The sequence below is a fragment of the Sus scrofa genome, chromosome 1 (genome assembly GCF_000003025.6).
Source record: "Sus scrofa isolate TJ Tabasco breed Duroc chromosome 1, Sscrofa11.1, whole genome shotgun sequence".
NCBI lineage: Eukaryota > Metazoa > Chordata > Mammalia > Artiodactyla > Suidae > Sus > Sus scrofa.
This window is the reverse complement of record NC_010443.5, coordinates 160,668,760-160,695,603: the sequence shown is the minus strand read 5'-3', so window position 1 is coordinate 160,695,603 and position 26,844 is coordinate 160,668,760. Positions and strand designations below refer to the sequence as shown.

The following is a 26,844-nucleotide window of genomic DNA, read 5'->3' as shown; positions in this document are numbered from 1 at the left end:
ACAGCATATACCATCTGGGATTTTGTGTCTTTAGTTGTAGTGTTGACCAATCTTTCGTCCACAGGTGAGCGTTAGATCTGTTACGGCAGTGCTGAGACAGTGGGCTTTATGAAAATTATAGGTCAAGAAAATGTGTTTGTAACAGGATTCTATTAACTATTAACTAGCTTGCAGATGTCTCTTTAAAAGGAAGTGAGATCCATAATAAGGGGCACTGAGTTTTCTGCTTAATGAAGGTAATAGATTTGCCCCTCTTAGAAAAAAATGAGGTTGTGGGTTAGTTCCCTTATTACTAAATAGAAAACATGCACTCTATATGCAGTACATATATACATTATGTATACTATATATATATACTATATATATATATATATATACACACACACACGTTATATATAATGCCCCACATTCATTTTTTCTTCTATCTTTTAACATTCTCCTATTTAGAATATACATGTGTTTATGGAATATAGTATCACTACTAAATAGTCATTATTTTTTTATCTTGCAATTTCAAAAGAAGTTTTAAAAAGCAAGAAATGTCTGGTGAGAAATTTTATAAATTTTATCTTTTTAATGTAGTGCTTTAGCTTTCTCTTTTAACAGGAAAAAAGATGATAAGATGAATGAAAAAGTATAAAGCATGTAAAGTAAAACTGGGGGGAAAAGAAGAAGCAAGTACGCCAGTGGTAAATGTTAATGTTGCTGTAATCGAGCACAAATTTAGCTCTTATCTCTTGTAGTTAAGGCAGAAATGCAAATTTAATTACTTATAGAACTTATCTCCTTGTTTCCATAGCAACTTATATATATCTCTAACACTGAACCTATTGCATTGTTTTAAAATTAGGTTTCTTGTAGTCTATCTCCTACTATATTGAATTCTTTGAGGTCAGAGACTCTGCTTACACAAAATAGATTTTCAAAAAATCTCTACATTTTCACCCCCATAAAATGGGACTTGTTGTCCAGAAAGAAAGAAAAAAATCAAGTTTTCATGACAATACATATTTTTCCTTTGCTAAATCTGAAGGTGAATTTCTTGCTTGAACCTTACAAGGGGTTCATTGGGTGAAACAGACACTGTCTTCAACATGTTTGATGTCAGATCTAGAAGGGAAATCCAAATATCTGTCCCATGCTGAAATGTGATTAATCTGAGAGCCTAATATTAAAGCTCCCATCTGTGTAGTGATTTTACCAGGAAAATGCTGAGGAGCTACACACCTGGAGACATTTGGCAGTTTTAGTTAATTCAAAGGTGAAACTGTATGTATCTAGAGAATTGTAGGTTATGGACTTACATGTGTGTTCCATGAACCCTAACCATTCTTTCAGGGCTTTGGAATTCACTAAGGAGTAAGAAAGAGACAGGAGCTTTTGACGTCCTAGATCACAAATCATTTTTCAACATCTTCACTCTGACTTACATAGTTATGTAAATTATGTATAAATATAACTACAAAAACTGCACTGGTAAACAAATACACAAACAAGTTTTGAACATAACGGACTGAGGTAATAAGATGGATGTTGTGCACCTTGCATAAGTGATTCTCAAACCTGACTGGTCAATCTGTTCACCTGAAACAGGTGTTTAGAATGGAAAACCAAAGAAGAGGCAGGAGGCCAGAGCACCGAGACTTCAAGTGAGTTTTATTGACTGACAAATTGGCAGGGAACACTGAGAGGGAACTCAGGCTTCTGCCCTTAGGGAACAGTTGGTTGTATAAGAAAAGGGGTAGTTTCTATTTTTAGCACAGTTTTGTTTTTGTGTTGAGTCAGTAGTCAAGGGTTAGGGGGAGGCAATCTCCTTAGGAAGGTGGGTAATGGTTTTGGGTAGGGGGTAGAGGGAAGTTGTAATGGAACTTTCATGAAGTGTGACCTTTAAGTTTAACTGCTCTCCAAGACATCTAATTATTCTAGGGGGATTGGCCTTCTAGATTGTAAGTCTGCTTAGAGTTTTTGTGGCACCTAGCAAGTCATGTCCAATTCTGCACCTAGGAGTTCTTTCCACAGCGGCAAGTTTGAAGGTCCTAACTTTAGAAATTCTAACCTCTCGAGTATGGGGTAGAACACAGAAATCTGTCCTTTAGAAAAAGCTCTTCAGAGGATTCTGTGCTCCCTTGGCTTGGAACCCACTGCTTTTACCATTTCCCAATTACATATTCTTTCTGTAAAACTGTTAGTGGTGCTTCACTTCAAAGATAATGTTCTGTGATGAAAACCTGGACTGTATGCATTAGTATCTTCTCTACATATCACATATTTGGTATTTGGTGTTAACTCTTAAGCATGAAAATCATTAGTTTTGCAATGTATGAAGATCATTTCCAAAAGGCAAGATGCATGTGAAACTCTACAACTGACACATGAGTAAATGGACATAGTAGACTATGTTCTGATTTTTTTCCCTCATTTCGAAATTGTATCTTAGGGAAATGAGACAAACACCAGTTTGCTTGTGTGTAGTCAGGAAAAAATGTAAATGACCAAAATAAGAGATATGATGATAGTAAAATTACACTAAGAGTAGGCAAGGTTTTCATCTCTAACATGAATGTTATTTCCAACCTACCATTGTGTCATCAGTCTGCATAATGAAGAGTTCTAAGTAAATATTTTAAATGCACTGCCACAACACTTCTGTTCTTGACAAAGTCTAACCCAAGGGTCAGTTGGTGAGTTGTATGATTAGTATCCATACAAAATGGATATGTATGGCAGATGTGAGCATCTACTGTGAGAAGCAAATATAGATGGAGCAGATGTACATTGCTTTATGGAATCATCTAGGAACTTGAAAATTTAGGAATATCACCCTCCAACTCCTAGGAACATAATGATTGCATGTTTATGGCCTATGGTGAATTACCTGAAAGGACAAAGGTTGTAGTAATACATTATCAATAATAATAATGGTTAGCATATATTGATCTCTTATGACAAACACTATGCTAAATAATTCATCCCTTGGCATCCTTGGGGGTACTGGTTCCAGAACCCTCACAGATATCATCATCCATGGCTGATCAAGCCCCTTATATAAAATGGCATAGTATTTGCATCTAATTTACACATATTCTCTTCTGTACTTTAAATCATCTCTAGATTATTTATACCTAATATAATGTAAATGATATGTAAATAGTTGTAAGTACAACATAAATGCTATGGAAATGGTTGCCAGTGCACAGCAAATTCCAATTTTGCTTTTAGAACTTTCTGGAATTTTTTGAAGAATATTTTTGATTTATGGTTGATTGAATCTGAGGATGCAGAACCTAGGAACATGGAGGGCCAACTGTATATGCTATCGTTAATACTCACAGTGACTTCATGGCATATACATAATTCTAACTTAACAATAAGGAAGTCGACCTTTACAGAAGTTAACAAATAAATAGCAGGCTGAAACTTGAACTGTTGCTTTCAGTGACTTAAAAACTCTTTAATCAACTCATGGGGGAAAAATAAACACCTGGTTGAACCCTTTCATTACTCTTGTGGTTGGAAAATATGAATGAACATGCCTAGTACATTGTAGGTGCCCCCGGAATAAAGCTATGCACAATAACAATAATGGGTTAAGAAGGATTTGTTGCATTTTTTAAAGATAATTCTGAAATATCTATGTAATACTGAATAGTACAATACTTCATTAAGTATTGCTTATTATTTAGTTGAGTTTTTTTTTTTAACACTTTGGAGAAATAAAATTTCTAGTCCTGAAAATCTTTTGATGTCAAGTTTCTTTAACATAAACTTCAAATTAATCTTTTGGCTTTTGATCTTAAATTTTAAAATGCCCATGGAATGAAAAAATGACAATTTAGAGTAGATGAGACACATAATCAATTGAATCTAACCTTTTTTTAAAAATTGTCCTTCTAAAAAGGGAGAATTTAGTCATTCAAAGTGGGCCAATTTAGTGTTAAGATTAACCTTTAACAGATTAAAATAAGTGTACTAATGAACAAATAACACAGTGTATCAGTATAAGACCAGTTATAAAGCAAGTGCATATGTAGAGGGTTTATCTGATCAAGTGAATCAACAAGGGAACATAAATAATCTAGTCTATAGAAAGTGGTTAATAAATATTTGTTGGAGGTTGAATTATTTTATAAGCATGATTCAGATGTGTGATTTGTAAATTTTATCTACAAGAACATACTATTAACAATACAATCACACACTTGGGTCTTCATGACATAACGAAGATGAGAAAAATTAGGAATAGTGTAGAACAATTGAAAAAAGTAAAGGTATAGAAAATAGGAATTTTAAAGGGGTTAGATAATGTTTGGTAAGTATATAGGCCAGATGTCATATGCTCTAAACATGAAGATGTATTGCCAGCAGGGAGGCAGTCCAGTTTAAATCTCCCTAAAGAGTACAGGGTGAGTGAGTAGCAAAGGAAAGATGGAGTAGTGGCGGTAACCTCTTCATCAGTGCTCATGAGAGCCTTGTGAATGATGAAGTCATTGGATTTTTCTGAATGTAATGATATCTACCAAAGTGATTTGGGATGTCCTGAGAGTTGGTAAACATACAAGGTGTTTTTACAGCCTCCTACTCACCCCACAGGTGTGGGAGGGATTCCTGTAGTACTTATGTGGTTGGCTGAACAGATGACACTAGATACTGGATAGAAGAGATCACAGCTCTTTATTAGTCACATACACCCACAGCCTTGGGGAGGAGGACATCCCAATCATGCAAGGCCATCCTGGGACTGCACTTGGGAACAGAGAAATTAGCCAGGGTGTGGGGGCGGCAGGCTTTGAAGCATCAAGAAGGTGGGAGGGCCCTGGTTCCCACTGGAGGACGTGATTGGCTTGTTTGAATAAGTCCTGGCTAGTAGGGAACTGAAACTCACTGCTCTTGGATGTAGCAGGAACTGCTCCTGGTCCCTTTTGATAAGGAGTGTTGTTTAGCTAGGGGATCTTATTCTCGGGAGCAGAGCTGGGAGGAGAACATGCAGTCAGGCATTTGAGGCCCTCTCAACTGCACCAGATATCAAGGTAGCATTTGATATTGAGCCTTACTTTTAGGCCTTACACAGCATGATGATATAAAATATTATGAAAGAATGAACATTTTATTCTAATTTTTACTAATAAAGGTAAATTGCAAAGTAGCCTCAGTTGGATAGGATCGAGTCCTTGTTCTCTCTGAGCAGAGGTGAGGTGAAAGGAAATAAATATAGCTTTTGGCAGCTACTGCCAAAGGACACAATTGACAAGCATGAATCTGGACAGAAGAACAGGCAACACCTTTCTTCTGATGTTTTCCTTGACTGCTGTGTCATCCATTTGTTCTCATAGACAAGTGATCCTAACTTGTCACAAGAATGACAAGAATTCAGCATTATTTTTGGTATGGAATTTAGACAATAGCCGTAGTTTCAATCTTGGCAAAACAGAAGTAATCTTCAGCTTTTCTCTTTGTCTCATCTCCATGCTCCTTTGACCTGTTGACATCTTCTCGAACTGTTTCCCATTGTTTTCATGCTATTTCTCTGGTTTCCTTTGGCACACTAGAAGGACTGGCTTTAATCAGATTTTATCTTTCCTTTGAATGTCAGTTCACTTTTTTGTTTGTTTGTTTTTTTTTTGGCCACCCCCTGGCATTTGGAAGTTCCTGGGCCAGGGATGGAATCTAAGCCACAGCTGCAGCCTACGCCTATAGCTGCAGCAACACTGGATTCTTAACCCACTGCACTGGGCTGGGGATTGAACTGAAGCTGTCACAGAGACAACACTGGATCCTTAACCCACTATACCACAGGGGTGACTCCTATCAGTTCATTCTTTTTCTCACATTATCTTTCATCATATTCTATCACAAGTGACTAGATATAGTTCCCTGTGCTATACAGCAGGATCTCATTGCTTATCCACTCTAAAAATAACAGTTCGAGTTCATTCTTTATGCTCATCAGTACTTGAATTTTCTTGGTTCCTTATTGTCCACCGATGTGCTATGGTGTAGGAGAGTGAAATTTTGAACATCTAGATCTGATTCTGGTACTAGGTCTGCTAGTCTATATGTGAACTTAAGCAACTTTCATTTCTCTGGCTATGAGTACATTCATTTGTCAAACTAATTAGTTGAAATGTGATCTCTAATGTAACTTTTAGTTTTTTCATCTTTTGACTCTGAATCTACATGTCAGAAGCCTGGTCCTCAGCTGTGGTTTAAAACAATAAAAGAAGGTTGCTCTTTGTTCTGTAAGAGAGGATATAAGAGGTTTCCTCCCTGAGATGAGGCTTACTCCGGTTTTGAAATCTGTACTCCTGGGGTATATCTGCTTCTGCTGACCACCTGGCCTCCCTTTGGATTTAATTCCTAGTTTTCCATTCTGCCTTTGACAGACACATCTCTTTGGTTTTTCTTCTGGAACTGTTCTCCTTCCACCCCCAACACCCACTCATTACACACACACACACACACACACACACACACACCCTCTTGGCTCAGGTTTCCAATCCAGGAATTTAAGTGGAGCCCATGTTAGGAAGGGCAACTGTATTAACTGGTTGCTAGAAGGAAAGGCAATTAAACCTTGTAGGGATTAAATTTTGTAGGGATTCATAGATGTTGAATTGGATATAATTTGGAGTAACATCACATAGGTGATTGCCTGATTTGCTTCCTAATAAATTCATTTGGACTAGCAGTCATTGTGGGGAACCAATTTTCTTCCTTTTTCTGCATAATTACCATTCCTGAAAGATTCCAGTAAATAGTGTTAGTTAGAGGTAGTAAAAATCAACCTTGGTATCTTCTCTCACTGGTGGCTGAATTTTACTCAGCCTTTAGTTCAAACTAGATGGTTTTAAAGAGGCTTGTGTAAGGAACTAGTCTTGTTTAATATTCTTTTTATCTTTTATTGATCTAGAGAGGAAGCTGAACAAAGGAACAAATTAGATGTGTTTAAATAAATTCTCATAGGAAGCAATTTTAAAAACTGACCATTCTTGGAATCCTTTAGTGACTCAGCAGGAAAAGGTCCAGTGTAATCCCTGCTGTGGCCCAGGTTTGATCCCTGGCCTGGGAACTTCTGCATGCCACAGACATGGCCAAAAACCAACCAAACAAAAATCCAACCATTCTTGATAAATTATTGAGATTTAAATGTATGTGTTTATTTAATATTAGCTCATTGTTAATCTGGGTAGCTGATTCAGTTTAAGATGTATCACCATTCTCATCATTATTGAATCATTTAATAATGGTTTAATGATATTAATATAATAATATAATGGTTTAATAACAATTTTCATCATTACTTAAGCTCCCAATAGAAAATCCTTGACTTCAAATTTTTTGTAAGATCTTTTTGTAAAATTTAAAGCTAAGAGAAAGAGCTAAGTTTTATTATCCCAGGGCAATGAAAAGTTTTAGAAATACAGACCATTATTCTGATTAAGGTCAAGGTGTTTCATGAGAAAAACGGAGATAATCCATATCTGTATCATAAGGTTGCCCTGTGAGATAAGTAAGATAAAATTCAGTGTCTAGAATATTTTAAAGCTTCTACACATGGTAGTTAATATATTATTCATAGAAATTCTGTGATACTCCTATCCGTGCAAAACTTACTCTAATTGTATAATGAGAATGATATTAGCCTGCTGTGAAGCAATACCCTCACATGAAACCCAGCAGAGTTAATCATCTTTGCTAGATGATTTTCTCCCTTATCAGAAATTTGATACCCAAGATCACCCAGGAGGCACCCAAAACAGAGTCTGAGGTTAGAGACTCATAAGTTAGCTTGATTTTGGAAATGGTCAAGTTATAAAATTATAATTTTATAAACGTATAAAGACCAAGAAAATAAATAATGTTTACAATACAACTATTGTTTACTTCCTTGGTCTTTTACCATTTTTATGATAATTGAACAAACTATACTGTCACAATAAAACAAACTATGCTTTGAATATAGGGCACTTGCCTAGTTATTATTTTTTTCTAAAGAGTACTATGATTAATGCAGTATTAGGAAGTGAAGAAAGACATAAACATTTAAATCCATTCAAGCACACCATAATAAAACCATCACTTTGTTAGGTCACTTTTTAAGTTACTATTTTAAAGAATAAATTCATTTCTTTAAAGTTGATTGTTAATCTCTTTAAATGATATCCCATAGATAAAATCATCTGTAATAAACTTTCCATAAAAATATTAATCATCCACTGCAATGAAACACACTGACAATTCCAGGTTATCCAAAAATCTGTGTTCTTTCTTTAAAACTTTTCCCTCGGGATGGAGGACTATATTTTTAAGCCATGGAGTTCCTGTTGTTGTTCAGTGGGTTGAGAACCCAACTAGTATCCATGAGGATGCAAGTTTGACCCCTGGCCTCTCTCAGTGGGTTAAGGATCTCATGTTGCTATAAGCTATGGGAGGGCTGTGGTGTAGGCTGCCCCTCTGATTTGATACTTAGCCTGGGAACTTCATATGCCATATACGCAGCCCTAAAAAGAAAAAAATAGAGTACAAAAAAAGATAGTGAATTTTTTTTCTAGAAAGTTACTTTATTTATTTAAAACCTATTATTTTCTTAGTTCAGGTTTCCCAATGATTATAATGTTTTTTTCCCCCACCAAAGAGATATTTGAATAAAAATCAAATATAATGAACATTTTACAGTTAACATTTCCATTAATAGTTTGAATGCTTATAAACAGATGTAAGCTCACGCTCTCTTGCTCTCTCTGGAAAATGAAAGATTTAATAACCTATATGACAGGAGCTTCTCCTCCTCTGGATACTGAATTTTTGTGCTATGCTTGAGTGTTAGAGATATGCTGAGAAGCATAATTGGGATGAAGAAATATGAGCACTTTTAAGATATTTCAGGTTGCAGGACAAAATGCTATGTAAAATCTTTTACAACAAAAGTATTCCAGAAAATTCAGGATATATTTGCTGCCCTTCCTGTTCTAGGTCATACAAATTTCATGTTCATATGCTTATCCTATACCTATATATATTTTACCTTTTGAAATTTGGGTTCCTGTCTTTAAAAAAAATCAGTACAATCAGTGGCTAAAAGTACACTGAAGTGCTAAAATGATGAAGACCATAATTTTTCGACAGGTGCAAACATCCTCACATAACATATTTCAAAAAAACATCTTTACTTTTAACTTCAAGGTATATATATGTGTGTGTATACGATGTGTGTGTATTTATATACAAGTGTATGACTGAATTATATATGCATATAACTAATATATATAAATTATGTATATGGTTAATATGTACATATAATGCAAATTTTTATGTATAAATAGGTTTCCACAGTAAAACAAAGAATACCTGAATGTTAGAAAGCCTCAAATAGTTCATACATTTCATACTTGCTGATTATTCAATTTCATAAAATTCTCTCCCTATATCTTCAAAATATTAACTTGTTTTGTGTCCAGGAGTCATCAATACAGAATTCCTGGCAAAAATATTAAAGTATGATATCACTCAATTATGGCCAGCATGTAGGGAAATCATCATTTTCATCAGCTATTGGTCAAAGTGCATGTCAGGAAAATTTTTTTCAAAAGTAATCTGGCAGTATGTATTGAGAGTTTTACATGGGTCCACTGCCTGTGATAATTTTTTAGGATGTATTCTAACAGCATTGCTGAGTCAGACAGAGTGATATATTATACACAGTTGTTTACCACAATATTGCATTAACAAAATTTTGGAAAAGACTCAAAAATATAGAAATGCATAAATAAAGTATAATGGAATAATCAAGAAAATATTATTGGGCTTTTAAAGTATGACATATTGTTGACATTAAAATGCTCACTGTATATTCTTAAGTTAAAAAATAAAGCTGCAAAACAGCTTGCATATGATTCCATTTAAAATTATTATCTTAAAATTATAATACATAGAGTGACAAGTTATTTCTTTGTGGTGGAGTTAGCTATCGAGGGTGGTTAAGAGTTAAATATAATGAGAAACACTCTAATTCCTGCACTGAACAAAATACATCTCTGTTAATTATGACTGATTTCACTTTAAATTCAGAATCTCCCCTTCAAATAAATCCTGTAGTCCCACAGAAGTTTCCCCATCAGTTCACTCTCTCACTTTCCTATAAACCCTTTATGCTATCTCTAGAGCTCTCACCAAGTCTTCAATAGTTCCCCTTTCTTTTACCCCCATTCTCTGCTGATAACCCTCTTTGTTCCCTAGAAATTGTCCGCATGTGGAAAATAACTTCCACTTGCTCCCTCCTCCAAATCTGCCCTCCTTACCTGCGTCTGCACCTGTATACTCTGCGTGCCCTCAGATTTCAGGGGATAAACTGTGTGTGCTGCTCTCCAAGCCAGCCCCTCTCTAGTCTATTTTTGTAGACTCTCCAATGTCAATGTTCCATCAGGATTTCAACATGCTGTAATAGTTCACTGACTGCAACGCACTTTACAACTACCATTTCACTTCTCTGTCACTCTTTACAGTGAAATTTTTTCAAATTGTCATTTCATTGTTGCTTCTTCTCCTCTATTCTCTGGAACCCTTTCTAATCAGGCAGTCTGCCCCATAGCCATTCCTGCTGAGGTCACCATAGACTGACCCCTACAACCATGGTCATTTCTCAGTCTTTATCTTACTTTCTCAGCAGTATTTGATACTTGGATCATTCCCTTTTTGGGGGGAGACATTTTCTTCTTTTGCCTTTCTGTGCACTGCTCTTTTTTTGGGTTTCCTCCTGTTTCACTGACTGCCCCTTCTCAGTCATTGCTGAATCATCCTCATCATCCTATCTTTTAAACTGTGTAAATTCTAAAAGAATCAGTATTCATTTTTTCTTCTCTTCTCTGACCACAACTACTCTACTCCTAAGTGATCTCACTCATATACTTTTTAAGTATACATATACATGTATGTATAATTTTGTTTATTTCATTTTGTGTTAATAGGTACGTATTCAAAGTAGCTCCTTCCTCTTCAACTTCTCACTTAACTCCATACTAAGATGTCTCATTTCCCATTTGACTAACTATAGATAAATCATATTCAGTATTTCTAAAACTAAAAATTTGATTTGAATTTTATCACCCCTCTCACCTCCTTATACACACATTCCACACCTGGTTCTCATGCAGTCTTTTCCATCTCAATAGGTCAAAACTCCAACCCATCTGTGGTTCCAGCTTTATAAAAAATAATTAATCTTTGACCTCCTACTTTCCCTTACATCTCGTATTGAATCCAGGAGGCACTCCTATTGGCTCTCCCCTAAAAATCTTTCCCCAGTCTGACATCTCACTACCTCCACTCTGACCACTTGAGTCTGAGGGCCTTCATCTCTCTATTGGATTTCTTCAATAGAATCCCAACTTGTGGTCTTGCTTCTGTCCTTGCCACCCTATGGTCTTTTCTTAACATGGAAATGAGTTTGTAAAACTTAAGTCAGCTCTTTTCACTTCTCCACTCCAATGCCTTCCACGGCTCCATCTATCTTACTCAAAGTAAAGGACAAATTGCTACAATGGCCCGTAAGGCTCTATGCGTCCTACTAATCTCATTGATCACTTACTCTCCCCTGGCTCCTCCCACTCCACTCACCCAGGTCTCCTTGCAGTTTCTTGAATACATCAAGGAAACCCAGTCATCAGGACTTTTGTTACTTGCTCTCCTAGGATTCTGCACCCCTGACTCCCCAGCCCTTCCAGATAGTCATGTCACTTTCTCACTTCATTCTGATCTCTGCTCTAATATCTCATGAGAAACGACTGTCTTGATTGCCCTGTAAAATAGCACTTCTCTCCCTTCAACACTGTCCTCCTTATATCACCACAACTTCCTAACTTGCAGTGACCTGACATGGTTTATGTTCTTTATTCATTGTCGGTTTTCTTCAGCTAGAATAAACACTGCATGACAGCAGGAACTTGGCATGCTTTGATCATTGCTGTTATGCCCAATTTTGAAGTTGTGATCTGCTTCTCCATCTGTGGAATCAAATCACCTGGAGTTTGGCTTGTGGCCCAAACCAACAGCTCCATGCAGTTAAGTTTTGCTCAAGCCCAGTAGCAGGACCTGTGAGCCAAAGGTGACCCCAAGTCCTGTCCCTGGCAGGCTGGACCCTCAGGATCCACATCTACTCTAGGGGTATCCTCTCCCCAATTCTCATACACAAACCTTGGCTGAAGAATGTTTCTAAGTAAATATCTTTTTTTTTTTTTGTCTTTTTATCTTTTTAGGGCTATACCTTCTGCATATGGAGGTTCCCAGGCTAGGGGTCCAATCAGAGCTACAGCTGCCGGCCTGTGCCACAGCCACAACAATGAGGGATCCAAGCCGTGTCTGCGACCTACACCACAACTCACGGCAACGCCGGATCCTTAACCTACTGAGTGAGGCCAGGGATTGAACCTGCATCCTCATGGATGCTAGTCAGGTTTGTTAACTTCTGAGCTATGACAGGAACTCCTAAGTAAATATCTTTTAAATATTCCTCTAACATTACTAGAAATGTGATAGGTACTCAGTTATTATTATAAGCAAGATAGACTAATAGTTTAAATATTTGAAGAATCACTATAAAACACAGTAACATAACTAGAGCTATGATAACAAATGGTTTGTCTAGAAGGCAAATTGGGCAATAATTGGAAAGCTGCATAGTGAGTTTTGAGCATGGATCATAGCTTAGAAGACTCTAAATGTGTCATCCTACATCTTTCCAGTAAACTGGAGTTTTATAAACAAGATTTCTTGGGGAAAATATTTGAACCAGAGTTGCAAATTAAACTTTATGTACTTTAATGTGAACGAAAGCAAACTTAAAAAATAATTTCTGGGTAACTCATCGCTGTCATTTTTTTCATTTTGGAACTTAATACATCAAAAAGCTTTCAACAAATAAATGTTACTTCAAGAAATCATACATTTATGGCTGTGTTTAGCCTTGAGCTATGATGAATATGAAGTGTTTATGATCTGGCTTGGTTGTCAGATGATTTATACTTTGGGTGAAAACAGAAACTTTTAAGAATAAATACAAAGCATCATTGCAACAATACATCAGTTTGAAATGCTGAAATCACTTGGAGGAATACATAAACAATACTAACTTAAGTATAAAGATAAAATTGTTGAGAAGATGTGAGTAAACGGAAATTTATATTTATGATCATAAGCTAAGGAGGGCCTTGTAGCATCTATTATATCCTGAGTCCTAATTCTTCAATTTTGGCAACTAAGAAGTTTTTCTCTAACTTAGGGCCTCAGAAAGACTTGGTTATATAAATCCTTGGTTAAATGGATAATTACTCTAATTGCTATTTAGAATAATTCATAAATGTGTTCAGTTAATCTCTGAAAATTATCCATGTCCGTGATCTTAGGTAACTTATTTAACTTCAAGGGAACTGAATTATCTTTATGTGCAAATATGTATAATACAAGTATCAGAAGATTGTATTTAGGATGAGAATGATTACTATAGTAAAATATTAAATGGAATTAATTTATCTCTTGCTTGAATTTACATTAATATATCATATAAATCATAATAAAATTTTAATAAATATTCTGATAGAATTTTTATAAAATTTAATAATAAAATTCATTTCCCTCAAGGTCCCTCATGGGATCAAAGATCCCAAGACTAATATATCTAATTTTGTCTTGGTGAGTTAAAACATCTTGTTGTGTCTATGCTTTTTAAAAAATGTTGAAAACATACAAATTGAGTTCTAGTTTAAGATGACAGAAAGTTAGTTGAAACCATTTTGCCATTTCCAACTATAAAATGCTTATGAAAGCACAAAATGAGACCCAAGGGAACATTTGCTTTCTATCGTCACAGAATCCATGGTACTGGATTAGGCAATTGTCATAATTTCTATAAAATAGGAAAAAATGTCCAGTCTTTGGGCAACAGGCAAATCAAGACTGTGATAGGAGAAACTGGGTTTGAAGTATATGAAAACTCTCTGTACTATCCTTGAATTTTTTTCTGTAAATCCAAAATTGGTCTAAAATAAAAAGTTCATTAAAAAACACAATTCTATTCTATATACTACTTAGTAACAGCATTATTTGAAATACTTGCAGAGTAATCCATTATGTAATATAACCACATTTAGTACAAAATCCTTGACTGAATTTTAGAGTATCTGAAATGTTGAGATAAAATTTCGTTTTCTTTTTTTTTGTCTTTTCTAGGGCCACACCCATGGCATATGGAGGTTCCCAGGCTAGGGGTCTAATCGGAGCTGTAGCTGCCGGCCTACACCAGAGCCACGGCAATGCTAGATCCAAGCCACATCTGTTACCTACACCCCAGCTCATGGCAATGCCGGATCCTTAACCAACTGAGCAAGGCCAGGGATGGAACCCACAACCTCATGGTTTCTGGTCAGATTCATTAACCACTGAGCCACGATGGGAACTCTGAGATAAAATTTCTTGCATAAGATTTTTTTTTTGGTCTAAAAGTTTGGAAGGATATACATCACAATTTCACAAGCTGTTAGCTATTAATGGATGGAAAGGTGAAAATAGTGGGCTATTTTATGTTTATAAATTTATGTAGTTTCTCAATTTTCTCTGCTTTGAAGATGTATTATTTCTATAACCAGAAGACCATGTCTTGGTTTCCTCAGGTTTTTTTCTTTCTTTTCTTTTTTTAAAGAAAGATATATTTTGAAAAATATTATACAAGTATTAAAAATTCAGGAGAGGATTTCCCATAGTGGCTCACGGTTAATGAATCTGACTAGCATCCATGAGTACGTGGGTTTGATCCCTGGCCTTGCTCAGTGGATCAAGGATCTGGTGTTGCCGTGAGCTGTGGTGTAGTTTGCAGACGTGGCTTGGATCCTGCGTTGCTTTGGCTATGGCATAGACCAGCAGCTACAGTTTTGATTTGACCCCTAGCCTGGGAACTTCCATATGTTGTGGGTGCAGCCCTAAAAAGAAAAAAAAAAATTCAAGAGAAAAAAATCAGAACGGTATAATAGATGTATCAGAATCTGGTCAATCAAGTGCAGTAAGGTCCATTACAATTTCTCAGTTTATTAATGGCATTGGTTTTCAAAATCTGCTTTAGGCAACCCTGAAAGATCATCAGATCCTTTTAGGGGGACTGAGAGGTCATCCATATTTTTATAATCATAAAATAAGTTATTTACCTTTTTCACTGTGTTCATATTTGAGCCGATGGTACCAAAGCAAAGAGGAATAACTGCTGGTTCCTTAGCACAAATCAAGACAGTTGCACAAACTGGCCTACTAGACTTGAAGACTTCTCAGCCACTCTCACAGTAAAACCAATCCAACCCAAATGCACATCCACACCTCTACAAAAGAGCAAAACAAAGCAAAACAAACAAAAAACTAGTTTTACTTAAGAATGTTTGTAAGGAAGCAGTGAAAGATTTGATTACAATGAAATGGGAAATACACTTAAAGCACTTCTGCTGGATAACAAACTACAAAGTTTGTTGGAAAAGCACTTGTTCAGTTGTTGTGAGCTGAACTAGTGCCTTTTTTCATGCAACAGCATTTTATACTTGAAAGAATGACTGATGATCTACGGCTATTTGGCCTTTGATATTTGGCAGATATTTTATTATGAATGAATAGAGTGAGTCTGCCACTTGAAGGCAGACAATGATTGAATTTAAATTTTAAGCAAAATCAAGAATTTCGTATCTGCCATCATTAGCTGGGCAACTTCCCAATATTTATAGACTTTTCTGATGAAATCAATGGTTATATTAATGAAAATGATCTTTATATTGTATAATAAATTGCAGCAACCCTAGAAAGATCTACATAAATCAGTGAACCAACATTTTCCAAATGATCCATGAATACATAATGTTACAGAATCATACAGGGGTAAAAGATCCATTCAAGGTGCATCACCGACCAATGGAATTTTATGTTACAGACTATGAAAACTTCTTTCAGATGGTTTCAAATTGAACATCACACCTAACTTTTAAGATAACTTGACCATTGGTCAAGTTTTGGTTAGTATCAAAGAAGAATATCCAAAATCATCTAAAAGAATAATTAAACACACCTACCATTCCTAAATACATATTGTGTGAGACCACATTTTCTTCACATTAGAACAGATTAATTGCAGAAGTAGATGTAAAATCCAAATATCTTCTATGAAGCTAGGCACATTTGCAAAAATGTGAAGCAAGGCCCTCTTCTCTCTATTTAAAAAATTCTTTTCAATAATATGTTATTTGCATAACATGATGGGAATATTATTGTTATTTTAAATAACAATGAATATTTCCAAAAAATTCTCAGCTTTAATTTCTAATGCAGTAAATAAGGATAGATATAGTTCAAACACAAAAGTTCTTTGAGGTCCTCAAGATTTTATAAATATTGTAAGTTGCTGAAACTAAAACTTTTGAGAACTGCTGATAAATTCTTTGAATTGATACCATTTGCTACTACTGAATGACAAAACTTATATCCAAGCTCAACACCATCTATCAAAGTCATGACACACATAATAAAATATATCCAAGTTCTTAGAGAAGATAAAAATAGATGAGAGGGCTCAGGAGTGAAAGTGTAACACTGTTATCAAGAAAAGAGGTTTGAAAACATCACCTCTATTTAAAGCAGACAAATGAACACACACAAAATGGTCATGTAGTCTAAGCTTCATATGTTTCACTATTAAAAAGAGTTCACTTTGTATCACTAAAAACTTTAGTCAACAAGAAGAAGCAATAAAGTATAAATTTTACTTTGTTTTCCTTTTACAAATGAAAAAGTGTTCAGAACTGAAATTGTCAGCTTTTCATACCTTAGACTAACACTCTTTGGTGCTTACTCTTTGCACTTTATTTGACAAATGGGCAATACTAGATTTATTAGCCAGCCCCCAATTCTCACATCCTAGAAGACTAAAGTTAGATAAATTTCTCCATTTTTTTAAATATATTTTTTTTTATTTTCCCACTGTACAGCAAGGGGGTCAGGTTATCCTTGTATACATGTAAGGATAATTTCTCCATTTTTAAATGAAAGGCTTGAAGTAACTTTTGATAGAGTTGAAATATTTCAAAGGAAAAAAAAAAGCAAAAAAGGTATTGAGTAAGATTTCTCAGTGTCCTCAGTTTTTTTTTCTTTTTCTTTTCTTTTTGCATATAGTCCCAACAATTAACAATTTAACATGAAAATGCATATGACTAAACAGCATGTTTCAGTACTGCCCTCTTCTTATTATCTGTTTCTTACAATTCTTTGAAGGTAATGAATCTATCCTTCTATGTCCATGAACTTTGGCCAATAAGACTGTCAGTGCGGTGGCAACTCAGAGAGCTACATCTACCTCTATGTCTCTGCCTATATTTGCATTTTGTTTCTCTCTACCTTTATTCAATCTATGAGTGTTGTGTTTGCTGTTGTGGTTGAAGATAATTAAAGCTATATATTATCTAAGTTTCTGAATAACAGAAAATGTCTTTGTATTACTTTTATAATAGTACCAACTTGTTGAGCCAGGGATGTTTGAGTCACAGTAAGTCCTGTGAAAATTATCTATCTGCTGCGTCTTTATATTTGTTACTTGTGTAATTCAATAGCATGAAAAAAAACGTTTACCAGAATATGAAGTATCTAACATGATTAATTAATATTAATGAGAATATTTTGGTGAAATTACTGTCCTGCACTCTTCAAATATAGCTTATTTACCAAAAGAGAACCAAGAAATAAAGGTTATCTGAATAGATAATATTTTCTATTTTAAACAATCTGAACTTAGAAAGTTTTATATGTGCATTTAAACAGACCTCTGTACTACATTTACTGTTTTAGATCAGAAAGCAAGAATGCATCCCAGGTTTTTCCATTAAAGTAATAAAACACTGATTTCCAAACTGAAAAAGACATAGTTATCTGTTTGTGATGCTCTTTACACAACCGCATACCCAGCCATGAGCTGAGGCTCACTTACAGTACCAAAATCTGCTCTCAGTTTGGCCAGCTACTGCAAACCAGCTCAAGGGCAGGCCAGCCAGTAACTTCTGTGTCATCCAGTGGGCTACAAAGTCATGCTTTCCAGTAAAGTCTGATCCCAATATTGGGAAGAGGGTCTCCTTTCTTTCTTCTTTTTTTTTAATCTTTTTAGGGCTGCACCCATGGCATATGGAGGTTCCCAGGCTAGGGGTTGAAAGGAACTGTAGCCTCTGGCCTACGCCAGAACCACAGCAATACCAGATCCGCCGAGCCATGTCTGCAACCTACACCACAGTTCACAGCACCACCAGATCCTTAACCCACTGAGGAAGGCCAGGGATGGAACCCGCATCCTCATGGATGCTAGTCATATTCATTTCCTCTGAGCCACGACAGGAACTCCAAGAGGATCTCCTTTCAAGATTTTCTTTCCTAGGGTATGTTCCTTCAGTCCTTGCATACTACACAGAATTCTCTTACATTTAATAGTTACATTGTAGTTGGATTTTTCTTCATACTTAACCTTCCTTGTGATATTTAAATCAGTGGGTGGCTTCTGTCTCCTGATTGGACCTTGGTTTTTGTATACTATTCAATGGACCCTTTGATAGCCATTGGGCAGCAGCATTACTTTAACCACAGGCTTTTTCTAATTTAAAAATAAGCTTTATTGAGGTATAATTGACATACAAACATTGCATATCTTTAAAGTGTACAACTTGATGTTTTGATACATATACACTGTGAAATCATCACCACAATCACAATCAAGCTAATAATTATATTCATCACCACTATACAGTTACATTTCCTTTTTGTGTGTGATTTGAGACAATCTAATAGTTACTCTTTTAGCAAATTTGAAGTGTACAATACAGTATTGACAATGACGGTCACCCTGCTATAATTGGATCTCAAGAACCTAACTTCCAACACTGAAACTTTGTGCCCTTTGACCAGCATCATCCTATTTTCCCTCCCTCCAATCCCAGGCAACCGCTATTCTAGTCTCTGCTTGTATGAGCTTGACTACACCAGTCTCCCTTATTTGAAATCTATCTGCAGTTTCAATTACACTCAGTGAACTATAGCCTGAAAATATTAAGTGGAAGATTCCAGGGATAAACAAGTTGTAAGTTTTATATTTCATGCTGTTCTGAGTAGCATTATGAAATCTTGTGCTGGCCTGCTCCATTCCAGGGTCTGAATCTTCCCTTTGTCCAGTGTATCCAGGCTGTGTGTACTATTCTCCATTAGTCACTTAGTAGCCATTTGTTATCAGATTGACTGTTGCAGTATCTTAATTTTTTTTTTTATTCAAGTGACTGTATTTTGCTTAATAATGTCCCCAAAGCATATGAGTAGTGATGCCGGCAATTTGGATATTCTCTTATTATGCCTAATTTATAAATTAGATTTTAGCATAGGTTATGTACCTATAGGAAAAAAACATAGTATATATAGAGGTCGGTATTATCGATGGTTTTAGGCATCCATTGGGGGTCTTGGAGACTAGATAAGGAAAACTACTCTATTTTAGATTCCATATCTAAAGTGAGATAATGCAGTATTTTTTAGTTTTTTTTGTATCTAATGTTTTTTGTATCTAATGTTAGGTACAAAAATAGACCATAAGTTATCAAATATATTTGGAGTTAATTGACTCTTAAAGTTTAATTTCTTCTACCCCCTCCCCCCCCCCAGATTTCAATCAGCTTCAATTTCTTCCTTTCCCAGTTGGCAGGAATCTCAATTCACCTTCCTAATATTTTCACTTCAAATGTGTTTGGGGTCCCTGGGGGAAGGGTGGGGCTGTGTTGTGGAGGATCTGCAGGGGTAGGGCTTCTACTATTCAGTATTTTCATAACTCTGTATGATACTTCAGAGCTACTTGAATATAAGCCCTGATTATTATCAATATTGTCCCTGTAGGGAAATGTATGAATTTGGAACAAACAGCAGGAAAGATATTGAAGTTTAAATTTGTTCAAATAAACCTCAAATATGTAAAAGAAAGCCTAATGAGCAGTAAATGAAGGAAAATAAAGTATCTGTCTAGATGAACAAAATCTTTTCTGATTCCCCACTTTGAAATTATAAGTCATATTTATGTTTTCTAAACTTTAGTCTTTATAAATTTTCTGAGAAACCAGCATGTATTTTCCAGTAGAAGATTTTAACCATCTTACAAGAACAGAGAAAATCTTGACCTGTACAACTGTGTTTTTTTTTTTAATCCTTTCAGAATCCAAAAACATCAAGTGCTTAGCATGTAGAATTCCAGCAACTAAAAGAAGGAAAAGCTGTGTTACCTAGTAGAAAAAAAATTGGTGCTTATAAGAGAAAGTGATTGGTGATTTGCCATAATGAAATCAGAAATTTCTTTGTCTCAAGTTGGAAAGTAGAAGTTAATTGATGGCATCGTCAAGAATAAGATTCATAATTGCCTATTTTTATATCTTCAGATCAGGTTACTGAGAGCAGAAAGCTGATTCAGAGGATGAAACCCATAAATGACACAAATGTTTCTAACACAGGAAAACATCAGTCTCCCCTTTTTCAGTACTCAGATATTGCCCTTTGATGGAAATGAAGATTCTTGTAAGTTAATAGAATATATACAAACTGGTTCTATTTATGAGGTTTCTATTACGTACTTCAATCAAAATGAACTAAAGGCCAATTTGTCACTGGCATAAAGTAACCAATCAAATCAGGCATCCAGAAATTAAGAGTGCATTCCAAGTGATGTTATCTATCACACACTTTGTTTCAGAAATCAAGATTCTTAGCAGTGAATGGAAATATCAGCAGGCAGTCAGCACTGGGCATGTTTCTGGATAGAATATTACCCTCCTGCTCCGCACTATTAACTCATACATGCTGTTTCCTGGAATCGGGTAAATGCTATGTATTTGTTGCCTTTGAATGAGGCTTTATGAAGTGTCATCAAATGGAATTCCCTAAAATTCAGTCTTAGAGCATTATAGTGATAAAATAGTTTCTGCTACTTCTCATCTTACGGCTTTACCCAAGTGAATTACCAAAGTGGGATATATTCCACTCATGTAAGCCATTAGCCGTAGAAATAAAATGATTAGAATCTTAGCATAGTCCCATTCAATCACTTCATGGGTTTTTAGTTCCTATACACATCAAACTATTTTCCTTATAAAAATAATTGTAAAGTTTAGAGAAGCAAAAAGCATTTTTGTTATCACTGAGACTCCCACAGAGTTGTCAACTTCCCTAAACTTGAACAGGGTGCTCCTCCCTTAAATGTAAACAATTCAGACTTTCACAATTGACTTAAAAGAATGAATGGGTGACTTCGGACAGATCAGAACCCCACCACCCTTCTGATGCATACAACTCTTTCTTTCCCATGACATTACTGCTAGACAGGGATATTAAAAATATGTTCCCCTTTAGGAATGTGGGCATTATAGTGCGTTTGAATTAAGCAAACTAGAATTTTAATTCAAGCTCCACCACTTTTGTGAATAGCCCCATCTTATTTGGGCCTCATCTTTAAAGTGGAGAAAAATGGCACCACTCTTACAGGGCTGTTTTGAAGGGTAAATGAAAGCACAGAGCATGTGAGTGATAGACTCCTCTAAGTTGTGATGGGAAATTAGACACATGGGGTCTAATGGTGCATGTAGTGCATGTGTATCAGTAATATCATGAAAAAAAAAAACGCATCTACCTTATCCTTATGGTAATGAACCTTAGCCAGTCACTCCTGGCCAGCTCTCTTGTTCTAAACTGGTTGAGGCATAAGTGCTTAACATGTTATGATAATTACTACAATGTAACTTGAAAGAATAAAGACAGGAAATTGAGTTACCACTGTGTTCCAGGCATTGCTCAAGTCTTCTATTCAGAGTGTACTTACAATGAGCCTCCATGACTTTGCTGGAGAGACAGCAGTGTCAACAGTTAATGTAATTTACTTTCAAGAGAACCCCAAGTATTCATGAGAAAGAGCTACCTTTTATTTCTTGGTGGTCTTCCCACTTGCCTACACCTGGTATACATGCAGGGAAAATCCTGAAAGAGTCCCAGGAGGTGGCAGGGTTTCAAACTTTGCTTTCCTTTCCTCTGGAGAACCTAACAAACAGAGAAGACCCAGATGTAATGTAGGCAAGCATTGCAATGCCTGGGGTATATGCAACAGCCAGGTCAAGTTTGGCAGCACCCTGGTGACATTTCTATCTCAGTATTTGGGGAAACTTTTCATTTTCCTCCCAACTGCTTGCCCTTGAACATTATACTTATATTATAGGCCTATATTCAAAAATAATGATTATTTTGTGTCAACCTGGTGGAATAATTCATTTTTGGATTAAAAAATCCTCACATATTGCCCATTTTAGTCATAGAAAAGTATTCAAATTTTCATTTTTCTCTATTGAATTGTGTTTCTTGGCTTCTAATAAAAAAGAGAGAACTTTAAATTATAATGGAGCTCTCATACATTACACTTATGATTTTTACTATTAACTAATAGTTGTTTGCTAATAACTAATGGTTATTTATGAATAATATTGTGATTTAAAGAACAGATGCTTTAGTTTTTTATTTCTATTGCATATATTCACTAGAATGTGAAAGAGTAAATTTCAGTGTTTCCAGCAAAACACCGTACAGAGCTAAAATGGATCTTATCCCATTATAGATAACAAAATGTTGAATAAAATATAAAGACACAAAATATACAGCTAAGTACTAAGTCAAACATTTTTTTCATTGCTAGAAGTAGATAAGACTACTCAATGAATGGTCAAAAGACTAGAACTGATGATTCTGTAAGCCCTGGAAGTGGGTAGAAGAGGCAACAGTGCCAGAAGTAAACTTAGCATTTTGGAGCAGAGGTTCTGACTTGACATGAGGCCTTGGACTTATTAAGTCTTAAAAATAGACCTGAAAACCCTAAATAAAAGCATAAGGCTAGGATCTTAAGATGTTCTCTCTTGTGTGAAAATGAAACTGGAAAAAAATCTCACCAGCCTAGCAAATGTGAAGGAAAGCTTATAATTTGCCCAATGTACAGTCTGGCATTGAGAGCAGAATGTCTTTTAAAATTGAAAACTCAAAAAAAAAAATGTGACACATGATTGACTTTCAAACTCATACTATCAATCAATGAAGTACATTTGCATAAAAAATGCTTCATCTTATTGTGGACATTCTGGATCAATTACATTTAAATCTTACTGTTTTCCCCTAAATCTGGCCTCTCCAAGCCAACGAATATCTTTCCTAGGATTAAAAAACATATACCACCTGACTCACTATAAATCTCTCCCTCTGAGTTTTGGAATAATTTTATTAATGATTTTGGTATACTGTAAGAAAATTCATATGGGAATTTTCTTACAGTATAACCATCTATTTTCTTAATATACTTGTAAGAGGAAAAAGCAGAATTTTGGACTATTTAAATAGTTGAAAAATACTTTTGTTTTCTATACTGGCAAACAAAGTGAGATAAACCAACTGATCCTGCTGAGTTAATTCCTTGAATTTCATCCTGCACAGGTTCCCTACATCTGATTTTAAGTCCAACAGTGCCCTCTACATGCCATTCTCTGTACTGAATTCCAGTGTCTGAAAAGCAACACAGAATGATCAAGAAGACAAAAAACTCTGCCCTCAGATTTATGATATATATCCGAAAAATAAAATAAGTATGCCAACTATTGCATTTGGAGTACTAAGCAATGAGATCCTGCTGTACAGCCCAGGGAACTATATCTAGTCACTTGTGATAGAACATAATGGAGGATAATGTATTTTGTAGAAATAACATAATTTTCTCATTTTTCAGTTTCCTTAAAAGATAATTGACTATTAAAATAAAAACAAACAAAAAGGAACTTTCAGATTTTTAACCTATATAGTTCTAAAGTGTTTGACAACAATAGCATAAAAGATAGAAATAGAAGTTTGCTATATAATGTGTAGATAGACAGGGATGAGTTTAAAATGTATATGGTAGGAGTTCCCATTGTGGTTCAGTGGAAATGAATCTGACTAGCATCCATGAGGATATAGTTTCAATCCCTGGCCTCGATCAGTGGGTTAAGGATCCAGCGTTGCCATAAGTTATGGTTAGGTTGCAGATATGGCTCAGCTCTGGCATTGCTGTGGCTGTGGTGTAGGCAGGCGGCTAGAGCTCCAATTGGACCCCTAGCCTGGGAAGCTCCAATGCTGTGGGTGTGGCCCTAAAAAGACAAAAATAAAAATAAAAATATAAAATGTATATGATAAACCTTAGAGCAAAAAATAAAACAAAGACATATAGGTAATGAGCTGAAAGTAATCTAAAAGAAGGCAGGGAAATTGAAAAGCAAAACCCAAAAAGCCAGGAACAACAACAAAAAAACAGATGGGACAGATGTAAATCAAATAGCAAGGTGGCAGATTTTGAGCCATATGCATGAGAAATTATAATAAATGTAAACTTCTAAACAATAAAGAAAAGGCAGACCGTATAACAAAGCAAAGCAGTAATGTAAGTTAAAAGCAAATGGAATGAAAAGATGTACCTTGCAAACCCTAATCAAGAGAAAGCTGAAGTGGCTATATTAATATTAGACAAAGTAGATTCCACAAACAATGAAGATCATCAGGGATAAAGAGGAATGTTTGAAAATGATGGAGTGGTGACTCAGCAAGCAGATGCAAAAATCCTAAAAGTATACTCAATAACAGCTGTGGTTGTACAGGAAGCAAAAACTTAAGGAACTGAAATAAGAATAAATAAATCCACAATTATAATTAGAGAATTTAACTCTTACTTCTCAATATTAGAAAGAAGAAGTAGACAGTGAAGGTTTAAAATTTTATAGTGGAAAAGAAGATGGGAAGTAAATGATCTAATTTCTATCTGAAGAAGCTAATTAAAGAGCAAATTAAAGAAAGAAAAAAAATGAAACAATGATAAAAGCAGAAATCAAAAGAAGACAGAAAATAGAAAAAAATCAATGAGATCATGAGCCGATTACCTGATAAGCTCAATAAAATAATATACCTTGGCTGGACTGATCAAGATAAAAACAAAAATAATAAATATTAGGAAAAATTGAAGAAATTACTACCGATTTTATAGATATCCAGCAGATGGTTAAGAAAATATTATGAAAAAATTATAATAAATTTGACAACTTAGATAAATGGAAAATTTTCTTGAAAGATGCAAAGTTATCAAGTCCTCAAAATTTACTGCAGAAGGACTAAAATATCTAAATAGTTCTGTATCCATTAAAGAAGTTGAGATTGTAAGGCAATTTCCAAGCTCAGGTTGGCTTCATGCTTGAACTCTCAAACATTCAGAGATGTTCTGGATGTGCTGTCTAGACAAAACAAAACAAAATGGATGAATCTCAAAAACACAATGCTGAATGAAAGAAGGCATACACAAAAGATATATCCTATGAATCCATTTGCATGACAGGGATAAAAACAGGCTAGTGTTTTCCTGGGGCTGGAAACAGGGAATAATGATTCCCTATGCCTGGACACAGAGGAATGGGCATAAAGAAACTGGAAATGGTTTGCATCTTAATTCTTGGCAAAACACCAAGGATTATAATTTGTTAAACTCATGAGACTATACCCCGAAAATGAATACATTTTATAATGTAAATTGCTTCTTTATAAAGTTGCTTTTAGAATGTAAAATACAAAATTATCAAACTCAGACTCTTCTTGGATGTGGTATTTCAACTTGATGTTTAGTTCTCACTTCTGGAGGATTGGAGAAAAGTGATTTTAACTTTTGATCTAGTAGTTTGCTCATTAAAAAACCCCTGTTATGAGCTTTTTACTTGACAAGTATACATGTTGTTGGGCGGGGAGGAGATAAAAGGTAATGTGGGGGATGCAGACACATTTTTTAGGCTATTTTCCAATTCTAAAAACTTATTTTGACTGAAAGTAGCAAAGACACTGGTTTGACTCAGCAAGATATTTTATTTGAGGCTTACTCTGTGATAACTGGAGCAGCTGGACTTATATAATGAAGGCTCTGAAACTACTAAAGTGTCATTTATTTATATTTTATTTGAATTATGACTAGTTCCTAGGTATTAAAATTCCTCATTGTGATTTATCTGAGAGGCTTAAGTGAAGGTTAAAGGAGAGAGTACGTAAAAGATGTAAATATTTCCCACCGAAATAGTCACCGTGGATTTTATAAAAGTTTGGAATTAGAATATTTTAGCAAAATTTCATAGATTATTTAAATCTTATGTAAATGATTGGTCTGAATTCTTTGGTTAATACTGAATTTGTGTGTTTTAACTAAAGTCTGGCATCAAAACAAAGGTAAAGCCAGGTAAAGTTACATAATCAATGTAAAAATTCAAACATGTAATATTTATTCTTCTTGCTTTAATGATCTAATATTTATGTTTTGCTTCAAAATAGTCTTTTATTTTAAAAAACAATGTTTCAGTATAAAAAACAAATTGAAATTATTTGCTATTGACCACATCTACTCTCTGATGAGGCGGTAAGGAAGATTCTACGGCTTGCCTATATACAATGTGCTTGATATCAGTGACACTTCTAAATAAAACAATGGCTCTTTATAAATACAGAGCTGTAAGATTCATGATTTGCTTTCTAAGAGAAGCCTGAATTAAGCCCCAGCACTTTTATTTTTTTATTTATTTATTTTTTTAAAGGTGTAAAATATTTTTTTTTATTACTCAAATGAATTTATCACATCTGTAGTGGTATAATGATCATAACAATCTGATTTCACAGGATTTCCATCCCACAGCCCAAGCACATTCCCCCATCCCCCAAACTGTCTCCTCCAGAGACCATAAGTTTTTC

General features: G+C 35.1%; 1 protein-coding gene across 2 annotated transcripts in view; it reads left to right on the top strand.

Moving 5' to 3' along the window:
* Positions 1–26,844, top strand: part of LOC110261667 (glutamate decarboxylase 1-like) — a 229,650-nt gene that overhangs the window by 163,093 nt on the left and 39,713 nt on the right. The window lies entirely within an intron of this gene.